The sequence below is a fragment of the Gorilla gorilla genome, chromosome 15 (assembly GCF_029281585.2).
Source record: "Gorilla gorilla gorilla isolate KB3781 chromosome 15, NHGRI_mGorGor1-v2.1_pri, whole genome shotgun sequence".
Lineage (NCBI taxonomy): Eukaryota > Metazoa > Chordata > Mammalia > Primates > Hominidae > Gorilla > Gorilla gorilla.
This window is the reverse complement of record NC_073239.2, coordinates 61,450,564-61,467,811: the sequence shown is the minus strand read 5'-3', so window position 1 is coordinate 61,467,811 and position 17,248 is coordinate 61,450,564.

Below are 17,248 nucleotides of genomic sequence, written 5' to 3'. Positions count from 1 at the left end.
ATGGAATGGAATGGAATGGAATGGAATGGAATGGAACGGACCCGAATGGAATGTAATGGAACGGAAGGGACTCCAATGGAATATAATGGAATGGAATGGACCCGAATGGAATGGAATGGAATGGAATGGACCCGAATGGAACGGAATGGAATGGAATGGAATGGAATGGAATGGAATGGACCGGAATGGAATGGAATGGAATGGAATGGAACCGAATGGAATGGAATGGAATGGAATGGAACGGATTTGAATGGAATTTTCCTGAAAGGAATGGAATGGAATGGAATGCAATGGGATGGACCTGAATGGAACCGAATGGACCCGAATGGAACGGGATGGAATGGAATGGACCCGAATGAAATGGAATGGAATTGAGTGGAATGGAATGGAATGGACTGGAATGGAATGGAATGTAAGGTAGTGGAATGGAATGGAATGGACCCGAATGGAATGGAGTGGACCTCAGTGGAATGGAATGGAATGGCATCGACCCGAATGGAATGTAATGGAATGAAATGGACCCGAATGGAATGAAATGCAACGGCATGGACCCGAATGGAATGGAATGGAATGGAATGGGATGGACCCGAATGGAACGGAATGGACCCGAATGGAACGGAATGGAATGGAATGGACCCGAATGAAATGGAATGGACCCGAATGGAACGGAATGGAATGGACTGGAATGGAATGGAATGGAATGGAATGGAATGGACCCGAATGGAATGGAGTGGACCTCAATGGAATGGAATGGAATGGCATCGACCCGAATGGAATGTAATGGAACGAAATGGACCCGAATGGAATGAAATGCAACGGCATGGACCCGAATGGAATGGAATGGAAGGGAACGGACCCGAATGGAATGTAATGGAATGGAACAGAACGGAACCCAATGGAATGGAATGGAACGGAACAGACACGAATGGAATGGAATGGAATGGAATGGAAGGGACCCGAATGGAACGGAATGCAACGGAAAGGACCCGAATGTAATGGAATGGAACGTAATGGACCCGAATGGAACGGAAGGGAACGGAATGGACTCGAATGGAATGCAATGGAACGGAAGGGAAACTAATGGAATGGAATGGAACGGAATGGACCCGAATGGAATGGAATAGAGCGGAATGGAACCGAATGGAATGGAATGGAACGGAATGGACCCGAATGGAAGGGAATGGAATAGAATGGAAACGAATGGAATGGAATGGAATGGAATGGACCCGAGTGGAATGGAACGAAATGGAATGGACCCGAATGGTACGGAATGGAATGGAATGGACCCGAGTGGAATGGAATGGAATGGAATGGAATGGAATGGAATGGACCGGAATGGAATGGAATGGAATGGAATGGAACCGAATGGAATGGAATGGAATGGAATGGAACGGATTTGAATGGAATTTTCCTGAAAGGAATGGAATGGAATGGAATGCAATGGGATGGACCTGAATGGAACCGAATGGACCCGAATGGAACGGGATGGAATGGAATGGACCCGAATGAAATGGAATGGAATTGAGTGGAATGGAATGGAATGGACTGGAATGGATTGGAATGTAAGGTAGTGGAATGGAATGGAATGGACCCGAATGGAATGGAGTGGACCTCAGTGGAATGGAATGGAATGGCATCGACCCGAATGGAATGTAATGGAATGAAATGGACCCGAATGGAATGAAATGCAACGGCATGGACCCGAATGGAATGGAATGGAATGGAATGGGATGGACCCGAATGGAACGGAATGGACCCGAATGGAACGGAATGGAATGGAATGGACCCGAATGAAATGGAATGGACCCGAATGGAACGGAATGGAATGGACTGGAATGGAATGGAATGGAATGGAATGGAATGGACCCGAATGGAATGGAGTGGACCTCAATGGAATGGAATGGAATGGCATCGACCCGAATGGAATGTAATGGAACGAAATGGACCCGAATGGAATGAAATGCAACGGCATGGACCCGAATGGAATGGAATGGAAGGGAACGGACCCGAATGGAATGTAATGGAATGGAACAGAACGGAACCCAATGGAATGGAATGGAACGGAACAGACACGAATGGAATGGAATGGAATGGAATGGAAGGGACCCGAATGGAACGGAATGCAACGGAACGGACCCGAATGTAATGGAATGGAACGTAATGGACCCGAATGGAACGGAAGGGAACGGAATGGACTCGAATGGAATGCAATGGAACGGAAGGGAAACTAATGGAATGGAATGGAACGGAATGGACCCGAATGGAATGGAATAGAGCGGAATGGAACCGAATGGAATGGAATGGAACGGAATGGACCCGAATGGAAGGGAATGGAATAGAATGGAAACGAATGGAATGGAATGGAATGGAATGGACCCGAGTGGAATGGAACGAAATGGAATGGACCCGAATGGTACGGAATGGAATGGAATGGACCCGAGTGGAATGGAATGGAATTGAGTGGAATGGAATGGAATGGACTGGAATGGAATGGAATGTAATGTAGAGGAATGGAATGGAATGGACCCGAATGGAATGGAGTGGACCTAAATGGAATGGAATGGAATGGCATCGACCCGAATGGAATGTAATGGAATGAAATGGACCCGAATGGAATGAAATGCAACGGCATGGACCCGAATGGAATGGAATGGAAGGGAACGGACCCGAAAGGAATGTAATGGAATGGAACAGAACGGCACCCAATGGAATGGAATGGAACGGAACAGACCCAAATGGAATGGAATGGAATGGAACGGACCCGAATGGAACGGAATGCAATGGAACGGACCCGAATGTAATGGAATGAAACGGAATGGACCCGAATGGAATGGAATGGAACGGTACGGACCCGAATGGGAAGGAATGGAACGAAATGGACCCGAATGGAATGGAATGGAACGGAATGGACCCGAATGGAATGAAATGAAATGGAATGGACCCGAATGGAATTGAGTGGAAGTTAACGGACCCGAATGGAATGCAATGGACAAAATGGAATGGAATGGACCCGAACGGAATGGAATGGAATGGAATGGAACGGAATTGAATGGAATTTACCTGAAAGGAATGGAATGGGATGGAATGGACCGGAATGGAATGGAATGGAATGGAATGCAACGGGATGGACCTGAATGGAACGGAATGGACCCGAATGGAACGGAATGGAATGGAATGGACCCGAATGAAATGGAATGGAATTGAGTGGAATGGAACGGAATGAACTGGAATGGAATGGAATGTAATGTAGTGGAATGGAATGGAATGGACCCGAATGGAATGGAGTGGACCTCAATGGAATGGAATGGAATGGCATCGACCGAATGGAATGTAATGGAATGAATTGGACCCGAATGGAATGAAATGCAACGGCATGGACCCGAATCGAATGGAATGGAAGGGAACGGACCCGAATGGAATGTAATGGAATGGAACAGAACGGAACCCAATGGAATGGAATGGAACGGAACAGAACCGAATGGAATGGAATGGAATGGAACGGACCAGAATGGAACAGAATGCAACGGAACGGACCCGAATGTAATGGAATGGAACGGAATGGACCCGAATGGAATGGAATGGAATGGAACGGAAGGGAAACTAATGGAATGGAATGGAATGGAACGGAATGGACCCGATTGGAATGGAATAGAGCGGAATGGAACCGAATGGAATGGAATGGAACGGAATGGACCCAAATGGAATGGAAAGGACCCGAATGGAATGGAATGGAATGGAAAGGAAACGAAAGGAATGGAATGGAATGGAATGGAATGGACCCGAGTGGAATGGAATGGAATGGAATGGACCCGAATGGAATGGAATGGAATGGAATGGACCCGAGTGGAATGGAATGGAATGGACCAGAATGGAATGGAATGGAACGGAATGTACCCGAAAGGAATGGAATGGAATGGAATGGACACGAATGGAATGGAATGGAACGGAATGGACCCGAATGGAATGGAATGGAATGGAACGGACCCGAACGGAATGGAATGGAAAGGAATGGACACGAATGGAATGGAATGGAACTGAATGGAATGGAATGGAATGGACCTGAATGGAGTGGAATGGAACCGAATGAAACGGAATGGAATGGAATGGACACGAATGGAATGGAATGGAATGGAATGGACCCGAATGGAATGGAATGGAATGGACCCGAATGGAACGGAATGGAATGGAATGCACACGAATGGAATGGAATGTCATGGAATGGACCCGAATGGAATGGAATGGAATTGAATGGACCCGAATGGAATGCAATGGAACGGAATGGACCCGAATGGAATGAAATGAAATGGAATGGACCCGAATGGAATTGAGTGGAAGTTAACGGACCCGAATGGAATGCAATGGACAAAATGGAATGGAATGGACCCGAACGGAATGGAATGAACCTCAGTGGAACGGAATGGAATGGAATGGACCCGTATGGAATGGAATGGAAGGTAACGGACCAGAATGGAATGGAATGGAACAGAACGGAACAAAATGGAATGGAATGGTATGGAACAGTCCCGAATGGAATGGAATGGAACGGTACGGACCCGAATGGGACGGAATGGAACGAAATGGACCCGAATGGAATGGAATGGAAAGGAACGGAATGGACCCGAATGGAACGGAATGGAACGGAATGGACCCGAATGGAATGGAATGGAATGGAAGGGACACGAATGGAATGGAATGGAACGGAATGGACCCGAATGGAATGGAATGGAATGGAAGGGACACGAATGGAATGGAATGGAATGGAACAGAAGGGACCCGAGTGGAATGGAATGGAACGGAATGGACCCAAAAGAAATGGAATGGAACGGAATGGACCCGAATGGAGTGGAATGGAATGGAAGGGACACGAATGGAATGGAATGGCACGGAATGGACCCGAATGGAGTGGAATGGAACGGAATGGAGCGGAATGGAATGGAATGGAATGGAATGGAATGCAACGGACCCGAATGGAATGTAATGGAACGGAAGGGACTCCAATGGAATATAATGGAATGGAATGGACCCGAATGGAATGGAATGGAATGGAATGGACCCGAATGGAACGGAATGGAATTGAATGGAATGGAATGGACCGGAATGGAATGGAATGGAATGGAATGGAACCGAATGGAATGGAATGGAATGGAATGGAACCGAATGGAATGGAATTTACCTGAAAGAAATGGAATGGAATGCAACGGACCAGAATGGAATGGAATGGAATGGAATACAATGGCATGCACCTGAATGGAACGGAATGGACCCGAATGGAACGGAATGGAATGGAATGGACCCGAATGAAATGGAATGGACCCGAATGAAATGGAATGGAATTGAGCGGAATGGAATGGAATGGACTGGAATGGAATGGAATGGAATGGAATGGAATGGAATGGAATTGAATGGAATGGAATGGACCCGAATGGAATGGAGTGGACCTCAATGGAATGGAATGGAATGGCATCGACCCGAATGGAATGTAATGGAACGAAATGGACCCGAATGGAATGAAATGCAATGGCATGGACCCGAATGGAATGAAATGGAAGGGAACGGACCCGAATGGAATGTAATTGAATGGAACAGAACGGAACCCAATGGAATGGAATGGAACGGAACAGACACGAATGGAATGGAATGGAATGGAAGGGACCCGAATGGAACGGAATGCAACGGAACGGACCGGAATGTAATGGAATGGAACGGAATTGACCCGGATGGAACGGAAGGGAATGGAATGGACTCGAATGGAATGGAATGGAACGAAAGGGAAACTAATGGAATGGAATGGAACGGAATGGACCCGAATGGAATGGAATAGAGCGGAATGGAACCGAATGGAATGGAATGGAACGGAATGGACCCGAATGGAAGGGAATGGAATGGAATGAAAACGAATGGAATGGAATGGAATGGAATGGACCCGAGTGGAATGGAATGGAATGGAATGGACCCGAATGGAATGGAATGGAATGGAATGGACCCTAGTGGAATGGAATGGAATGGACCAGAATGGAATGGAATGGAACGGAACGTACCCGAAAGGAATGAATGGAATGGAATGGACCGGAATGGAATGGAATGGAATGGAATGGAATGGAATGGACTCGTATGGAATGGAATGGAACGGAATGGACCCGAATGGAATGGAATGGAATGGAACGGACCCGAATGGAATGGAATGGAAAGGAATGGACACGAATGGAATGGAATCGAACGGAATGGAATGGAATGGAATGGACCTGAATGGAGTGGAATGGAACCGAATGAAACGGAATGGAATGGAATGGACACGAATGGAATGGAATGGAATGGACCCGAATGGACGGGAATGGAATGGAATGGAATGGAATGGAATGGACCGGAATGGAATGGAATGCAATGGACCCGAATGGAACGGAATGGAATGGAATGCACACGAATGGAATGGAATGCCATGGAATGGACCCAAATGGAATGGAATGGAATGGAATGGACCCGAATGGAATGCAGTGGAACGGAATGGACCCGAATGTAATGAAATGCAATGGAATGGACCCGAATGGAATTGAGTGGAAGTTAACGGACCCGAATGGAATGCAATGGACAAAATGGAATGGAATGGACCCGAATGGAATGGAATGGAATTGAATGGAATTGAACGGAATGGAACGGAATGGAATGGAATGGAATGGAATGGAATGGACCCGAACGGAATGGAATGAACCTCAGTGGAACGGAATGGAGAGGAATGGACCCGTATGGAATGGAATGGAAGGTAACGGACCAGAATGGAATGGAATGGAACAGAACGGAACAAAATGGAATGGAATGGTATGGAACAGTCCCGAATGGAATTGAATGGAACGGTACGGACCCGAATGGGAAGGAATGGAACGAAATGGACCCGAATGGAATGGAATGGAATGGAACGGAATGGACCCGAATGGAACGGAATGGAACGGAATGGACCCGAATGGAACGGAATGGAACGGAAAGGACACGAATGGAATGGAATGGACCCGAATGGAATGGAATGGAACGGAATGGACCCAAAAGAAATGGAATGGAACGGAATGGACCCGAATGGAATGGAATGGAATGAAAGGGACACGAATGGAATGGAATGGAACGGAGGGGACCCGAATGGAGTGGAATGGAATGGAATGGAGCGGAATGGAATGGAATGGAACGGAATGGACCGGAATGGAATGGAATGGAATGGAATGGAATGGAATGGAATGGAATGGAACGGACCCGAATGGAATGTAATGGAACGGAAGGGACTCCAATGGAATATAATGGAATGGAACAGACCCGAATGGAATGGAATGGAATGGAATGGACCCGAATGGAACGGAATGGAATTGAATGGAATGGAATGGAATGGACCGGAATGGAATGGAATGGAATGGAATGGAACCGAATGGAATGGAATGGAATGGAATGGAACGGAATTGAATGGAATTTTCCTGAAAGGAATGGAATGGAATGGAATGCAATGGGATGGACCTGAATGGAACGGAATGGACCCGAATGGAACGGAATGGAATGGAATGGACCCGAATGAAATGGAATGGAATTGAGTGGAATGGAATGGAATGGACTGGAATGGAATGGAATGTAATGTAGAGGAATGGAATGGAATGGACCCGAATGGAATGGAGTGGACCTCAATGGAATGGAATGGAATGGCATCGACCCGAATGGAATGTAATGGAATGAAATGGACCCGAATGGAATGAAATGCAATGGCATGGACCCGAATGGAATGGAATGGAAGGGAACGGACCCGAAAGGAATGTAATGGAATGGAACAGAACGGCACCCAATGGAATGGAATGGAACGGAACAGACCCGAATGGAATGGAATGGAATGGAACGGACCCGAATGGAACGGAATGCAATGGAACGGACCCGAATGTAATGGAATGAAACGGAATGGACCCGAATGGAATGGAATGGAACGGTACGGACCCGAATGGGAAGGAATGGAACGAAATGGACCCGAATGGAATGGAATGGAATGGAACGGAATGGACCCGAATGGAACGGAATGGAACGGAATGGACCCGAATGGAACGGAATGGAACGGAAAGGACACGAATGGAATGGAATGGACCCGAATGGAATGGAATGGAACGGAATGGACCCAAAAGAAATGGAATGGAACGAAATGGACCCGAATGGAATGGAATGGAATGAAAGGGACACGAATGGAATGGAATGGAACGGAAGGGACCCGAATGGAGTGGAATGGAACGGAATGGAGCGGAATGGAATGGAATGGAACGGAATGGACCGGAATGGAATGGAATGGAATGGAATGGAATGGAACGGACCCGAATGGAATGTAATGGAACGGAAGGGACTCCAATGGAATATAATGGAATGGAACGGACCCGAATGGAATGGAATGGAATGGAATGGACCCGAATGGAACGGAATGGAATTGAATGGACTGGAATGGAATGGACCGGAATGGAACGGAATGGAATGGAATGGAATGGAACCGAATGGAATGGAATGGAATGGAATGGAACAGAATTGAATGGAATTTTCCTGAAAGGAATGGAATGGAGTGGAATGCAATGGGATGGACCTGAATGGAACGGAATGGAACCGAATGGAACGGAATGGAATGGAATGGACCCGAATGAAATGGAATGGAATTGAGTGGAATGGAATGGAATGGACTGGAATGGAATGGAATGTAATGTAGTGGAATGGAATGGAATGGATCCGAATGGAATGGAGTTTACCTCAATGGAATGGAATGGAATGGCATCGACCCGAATGGAATGTAATGGAATCAAATGGACCCGAATGGAATGAAATGCAATGGCATGGACCCGAATGGAATGGAATGGAAGGGAACGGACCCGAAAGGAATGTAATGGAAAGGAACAGAACGTCACCCAGTGGAATGGAATGGAACGGAACAGACCCGAATGGAATGGAATGGAATGGAACGGACCCGAATGGAATGGAATGCAACGGAACGGACCCGAATGTAATGGAATGAAACGGAATGGACCCGAATGGAATGGAATGGAACGGTACGGACCCGAATGGGAAGGAATGGAATGAAATGGACCCGAATGGAATGGAATGGAATGGAACGGAATGGACCCGAATGGAACGGAATGGAACGGAATGGACCCGAATGGAACGGAATGGAACGGAAAGGACACGAATGGAATGGAATGGACCCGAATGGAATGGAATGGAACGGAATGGACCCAAAAGAAATGGAATGGAACGGAATGGACCCGAATGGAATGGAATGGAATGAAAGGGACACGAATGGAATGGAATGGAACGGAAGGGACCCGAATGGAGTGGAATGGAACGGAATGGAGCGGAATGGAATGGAATGGAACGGAATGGACCGGAATGGAATGGAATGGAATGGAATGGAATGGAATGGAACGGACCCGAATGGAATGTAATGGAACGGAAGGGACTCCAATGGAATATAATGGAATGGAACGGACCCGAATGGAATGGAATGGAATGGAATGGACCCGAATGGAACGGAATGGAATGGAATGGAATGGAATGGAATGGAATGGAATGGACCGGAATGGAATGGAATGGAATGGAATGGAACCGAATGGAATGGAATGGAATGGAATGGAACGGATTTGAATGGAATTTTCCTGAAAGGAATGGAATGGAATGGAATGCAATGGGATGGACCTGAATGGAACCGAATGGACCCGAATGGAACGGGATGGAATGGAATGGACCCGAATGAAATGGAATGGAATTGAGTGGAATGGAATGGAATGGACTGGAATGGAATGGAATGTAAGGTAGTGGAATGGAATGGAATGGACCCGAATGGAATGGAGTGGACCTCAGTGGAATGGAATGGAATGGCATCGACCCGAATGGAATGTAATGGAATGAAATGGACCCGAATGGAATGAAATGCAACGGCATGGACCCGAATGGAATGGAATGGAATGGAATGGGATGGACCCGAATGGAACGGAATGGACCCGAATGGAACGGAATGGAATGGAATGGACCCGAATGAAATGGAATGGACCCGAATGGAACGGAATGGAATGGACTGGAATGGAATGGAATGGAATGGAATGGAATGGACCCGAATGGAATGGAGTGGACCTCAATGGAATGGAATGGAATGGCATCGACCCGAATGGAATGTAATGGAACGAAATGGACCCGAATGGAATGAAATGCAACGGCATGGACCCGAATGGAATGGAATGGAAGGGAACGGACCCGAATGGAATGTAATGGAATGGAACAGAACGGAACCCAATGGAATGGAATGGAACGGAACAGACACGAATGGAATGGAATGGAATGGAATGGAAGGGACCCGAATGGAACGGAATGCAACGGAACGGACCCGAATGTAATGGAATGGAACGTAATGGACCCGAATGGAACGGAAGGGAACGGAATGGACTCGAATGGAATGCAATGGAACGGAAGGGAAACTAATGGAATGGAATGGAACGGAATGGACCCGAATGGAATGGAATAGAGCGGAATGGAACCGAATGGAATGGAATGGAACGGAATGGACCCGAATGGAAGGGAATGGAATAGAATGGAAACGAATGGAATGGAATGGAATGGAATAGACCCGAGTGGAATGGAACGAAATGGAATGGACCCGAATGGAACGGAATGGAATGGAATGGACCCGAGTGGAATGGAATGGAATGGACCAGAATGGAATGGAATGGAACGGAACGTACCCGAAAGGAATGAATGGGATGGAATGGAACGTAATGGAATGGAATGGAACGGAATGGAATGGAATGGACCAGAGTGGAATGGAATTGAACGGAATGGACCCGAATGGAATGGAATGGAATGGAACGGACCCGAATGGAATGGAATGGAAAGGAATGGACCCGAATGGAATGGAATGGAAAGGAATGGAATGTAATGGAATGGACCTGAATGGAGTGGAATGGAACCGAATGAAACGGAATGGAATGGAATGGACACGAATGGAATGGAATGGAATGGAGCCGAATGGACCGGAATGGAATGGAATGGAATGGAATGGAATGGACCGGAATGGAATGGAATGCAATGGACCCGAATGGAACGGAATGGAATGGAATGCACACGAATGGAATGGAATGTCATGGAATGGACCCAAATGGAATGGAATGGAATGGAATGGACCCGAATGGAATGCAGTGGAACGGAATGGACCCGAATGGAATGAAATGCAATGGAATGGACCCGAATGGAATTGAGTGGAAGTTAACGGACCCGAATGGAGTGCAATGGACAAAATGGAATGGAATGGACCCGAATGGAATGGAATGGAATTGAATGGAATTTAACGGAATGGAATGGAATGGAATGGAATGGAATGGAATGGAATGGAATGGACCCGAACGGAATGGAATGAACCTCAGTGGAACGGAATGGAGAGGAATGGACCCGTATGGAATGGAATGGAAGGTAACGGACCAGAATGGAATGGAATGGAACAGAACGGAACAAAATGGAATGGAATGGTATGGAACAGTCCCGAATGGAATGGAATGGAACGGTACGGACCCGAATGGGAAGGAATGGAACGAAATGGACCCGAATGGAATGGAATGGAATGGAACGGAATGGACCCGAATGGAACGGAATGGAACGGAATGGACCCGAATGGAACGGAATGGAACGGAAAGGACACGAATGGAATGTAATGGACCCGAATGGAATGGAATGGAACGGAATGGACCCGAACGGAATGGAATGGAACGGAAGGGACACAAATGGAATGGAATGGAATGGAATCTACACGAATGGATTGGAATGGAACGGAAGGGACCCGAATGGAATGGGATGGAAAGGAATGGAACCGAATGGAATGGAATGGAATGGAACGGAACGGAAATGAATGGAATGGAATGGAATGGACCCGAATGGAATGGAATGGAATGGAATGGACCCAAGTGGAATGGAATGGAATGGACCAGAATGGAATGGAATGGAACGGAACGGACCCGAAAGGAATGAATGGAATGGAATGGACCGGAATGGAATGGAATGGAAAGGAATGGAATGGAATGGACTCGTATGGAATGGAATGGAACGGAATGGACCCGAATGGAATGGAATGGAATGGAACGGACCCGAATGGAATGGAATGGAAAGGAATGGACACGAATGGAATGGAATCGAACGGAATGGAATGGAATGGAATGGACCTGAATGGAGTGGAATGGAACCGAATGAAACGGAATGGAATGGAATGGACACGAATGGAATGGAATGGAATGGACCCGAATGGACGGGAATGGAATGGAATGGACCGGAATGGAATGGAATGCAATGGACCCGAATGGAACGGAATGGAATGGAATGCACACGAATGGAATGGAATGCCATGGAATGGACCCAAATGGAATGGAATGGAATGGAATGGACCCGAATGGAATGCAGTGGAACGGAATGGACCCGAATGGAATGAAATGCAGTGGAATGGACCCGAATGGAATTGAGTGGAAGTTAACGGAACGAATGGAATGCAATGGACAAAATGGAATGGAATGGACCCGAATGGAATGGAATGGAATTGAATGGAATTGAACGGAATGGAACGGAATGGAATGGAATGGAATGGAATGGAATGGAATGGACCCGAACGGAATGGAATGAACCTCAGTGGAACGGAATGGAGAGGAATGGACCCGTATGGAATGGAATGGAAGGTAACGGACCAGAATGGAATGGAATGGAACAGAACGGAACAAAATGGAATGGAATGGTATGGAACAGTCCCGAATGGAATGGAATGGAACGGTACGGACCCGAATGGGAAGGAATGGAACGAAATGGACCCGAATGGAATGGAACGGAATGGAACGGAATGGACCCGAATGGAACGGAATGGAACGGAAAGGACACGAATGGAATGGAATGGACCCGAATGGAATGGAATGGAATGGAATGGACCCGAATGGAACGGAATGGAATTGAATGGAATGGAATGGAATGGACCGGAATGGAATGGAATGGAATGGAATGGAACCGAATGGAATGGAATGGAATGGAATGGAACGGAATTGAATGGAATTTTCCTGAAAGGAATGGAATGGAATGGAATGCAATGGGATGGACCTGAATGGAACGGAATGGACCCAAATGGAACGGAATGGAATGGAATGGACCCGAAAGAAATGGAATGGAATTGAGTGGAATGGAATGGAATGGACTGGAATGGAATGGAATGTAATGTAGTGGAATGGAATGGAATGGACCCGAATGGAATGGAGTGGACCTCAATGGAATGGAATGGAATGGCATCGACCCGAATGGAATGTAATGGAATGAAATGGACCCGAATGGAATGAAATGCAATGGCATGGACCCGAATGGAATGGAATGGAAGGGAACGGACCCGAAAGGAATGTAATGGAAAGGAACAGAACGTCACCCAGTGGAATGGAATGGAACGGAACAGACCCGAATGGAATGGAATGGAATGGAACGGACCCGAATGGAATGGAATGCAACGGAACGGACCCGAATGTAATGGAATGAAACGGAATGGACCCGAATGGAATGGAATGGAACGGTACGGACCCGAATGGGAAGGAATGGAATGAAATGGACCCGAATGGAATGGAATGGAATGGAACGGAATGGACCCGAATGGAACGGAATGGAACGGAATGGACCCGAATGGAACGGAATGGAACGGAAAGGACACGAATGGAATGGAATGGACCCGAATGGAATGGAATGGAACGGAATGGACCCAAAAGAAATGGAATGGAACGGAATGGACCCGAATGGAATGGAATGGAATGAAAGGGACACGAATGGAATGGAATGGAACGGAAGGGACCCGAATGGAGTGGAATGGAACGGAATGGAGCGGAATGGAATGGAATGGAACGGAATGGACCGGAATGGAATGGAATGGAATGGAATGGAATGGAATGGAACGGACCCGAATGGAATGTAATGGAACGGAAGGGACTCCAATGGAATATAATGGAATGGAACGGACCCGAATGGAATGGAATGGAATGGAATGGACCCGAATGGAACGGAATGGTATGGAATGGAATGGAATGGAATGGAATGGAATGGACCGGAATGGAATGGAATGGAATGGAATGGAACCGAATGGAATGGAATGGAATGGAATGGAACGGATTTGAATGGAATTTTCCTGAAAGGAATGGAATGGAATGGAATGCAATGGGATGGACCTGAATGGAACCGAATGGACCCGAATGGAACGGGATGGAATGGAATGGACCCGAATGAAATGGAATGGAATTGAGTGGAATGGAATGGAATGGACTGGAATGGAATGGAATGTAAGGTAGTGGAATGGAATGGAATGGACCCGAATGGAATGGAGTGGACCTCAGTGGAATGGAATGGAATGGCATCGACCCGAATGGAATGTAATGGAATGAAATGGACCCGAATGGAATGAAATGCAACGGCATGGACCCGAATGGAATGGAATGGAATGGAATGGGATGGACCCGAATGGAACGGAATGGACCCGAATGGAACGGAATGGAATGGAATGGACCCGAATGAAATGGAATGGACCCGAATGGAACGGAATGGAATGGACTGGAATGGAATGGAATGGAATGGAATGGAATGGACCCGAATGGAATGGAGTGGACCTCAATGGAATGGAATGGAATGGCATCGACCCGAATGGAATGTAATGGAACGAAATGGACCCGAATGGAATGAAATGCAACGGCATGGACCCGAATGGAATGTAATGGAAGGGAACGGACCCGAATGGAATGTAATGGAATGGAACAGAACGGAACCCAATGGAATGGAATGGAACGGAACAGACACGAATGGAATGGAATGGAATGGAATGGAAGGGACCCGAATGGAACGGAATGCAACGGAACGGACCCGAATGTAATGGAATGGAACGTAATGGACCCGAATGGAACGGAAGGGAACGGAATGGACTCGAATGGAATGCAATGGAACGGAAGGGAAACTAATGGAATGGAATGGAACGGAATGGACCCGAATGGAATGGAATAGAGCGGAATGGAACCGAATGGAATGGAATGGAACGGAATGGACCCGAATGGAAGGGAATGGAATAGAATGGAAACGAATGGAATGGAATGGAATGGAATGGACCCGAGTGGAATGGAACGAAATGGAATGGACCCGAATGGAACGGAATGGAATGGAATGGACCCGAGTGGAATGGAATGGAATGGACCAGAATGGAATGGAATGGAACGGAACGTACCCGAAAGGAATGAATGGGATGGAATGGAACGTAATGGAATGGAATGGAACGGAATGGAATGGAATGGACCAGAGTGGAATGGAATTGAACGGAATGGACCCGAATGGAATGGAATGGAATGGAACGGACCCGAATGGAATGGAATGGAAAGGAATGGACCCGAATGGAATGGAATGGAAAGGAATGGAATGTAATGGAATGGACCTGAATGGAGTGGAATGGAACCGAATGAAACGGAATGGAATGGAATGGACACGAATGGAATGGAATGGAATGGAGCCGAATGGACCGGAATGGAATGGAATGGAATGGAATGGAATGGACCGGAATGGAATGGAATGCAATGGACCCGAATGGAACGGAATGGAATGGAATGCACACGAATGGAATGGAATGTCATGGAATGGACCCAAATGGAATGGAATGGAATGGAATGGACCCGAATGGAATGCAGTGGAACGGAATGGACCCGAATGGAATGAAATGCAATGGAATGGACCCGAATGGAATTGAGTGGAAGTTAACGGACCCGAATGGAGTGCAATGGACAAAATGGAATGGAATGGACCCGAATGGAATGGAATGGAATTGATTGGAATTTAACGGACCCGAATGGAATGGAATGGAATGGAATGGAATGGAATGGAATGGAATGGAATGGAATGGACCCGAACGGAATGGAATGAACCTCAGTGGAACGGAATGGAGAGGAATGGACCCGTATGGAATGGAATGGAAGGTAACGGACCAGAATGGAATGGAATGGAACAGAACGGAACAAAATGGAATGGAATGGTATGGAACAGTCCCGAATGGAATGGAATGGAACGGTACGGACCCGAATGGGAAGGAATGGAACGAAATGGACCCGAATGGAATGGAATGGAATGGAACGGAATGGACCCGAATGGAACGGAATGGAACGGAATGGACCCGAATGGAACGGAATGGAACGGAAAGGACACGAATGGAATGTAATGGACCCGAATGGAATGGAATGGAACGGAATGGACCCGAACGGAATGGAATGGAACGGAAGGGACACAAATGGAATGGAATGGAATGGAATCTACACGAATGGATTGGAATGGAACGGAAGGGACCCGAATGGAATGGGATGGAAAGGAATGGAACCGAATGGAATGGAATGGAATGGAACGGAACGGAAATGAATGGAATGGAATGGAATGGACCCGAATGGAATGGAATGGAATGGAATGGACCCAAGTGGAATGGAATGGAATGGACCAGAATGGAATGGAATGGAACGGAACGGACCCGAAAGGAATGAATGGAATGGAATGGACCGGAATGGAATGGAATGGAAAGGAATGGAATGGAATGGACTCGTATGGAATGGAATGGAACGGAATGGACCCGAATGGAATGGAATGGAATGGAACGGACCCGAATGGAATGGAATGGAAAGGAATGGACACGAATGGAATGGAATCGAACGGAATGGAATGGAATGGAATGGACCTGAATGGAGTGGAATGGAACCGAATGAAACGGAATGGAATGGAATGGACACGAATGGAATGGAATGGAATGGACCCGAATGGACGGGAATGGAATGGAATGGACCGGAATGGAATGGAATGCAATGGACCCGAATGGAACGGAATGGAATGGAATGCACACGAATGGAATGGAATGCCATGGAATGGACCCAAATGGAATGGAATGGAATGGAATGGACCCGAATGGAATGCAGTGGAACGGAATGGACCCGAATGGAATGAAATGCAGTGGAATGGACCCGAATGGAATTGAGTGGAAGTTAACGGACCCGAATGGAATGCAATGGACAAAATGGAATGGAATGGACCCGAATGGAATGGAATGGAATTGAATGGAATTGAACGGAATGGAACGGAATGGAATGGAATGGAATGGAATGGAATGGAATGGACCCGAACGGAATGGAATGAACCTCAGTGGAACGGAATGGAGAGGAATGGACCCGTATGGAATGGAATGGAAGGTAACGGACCAGAATGGAAT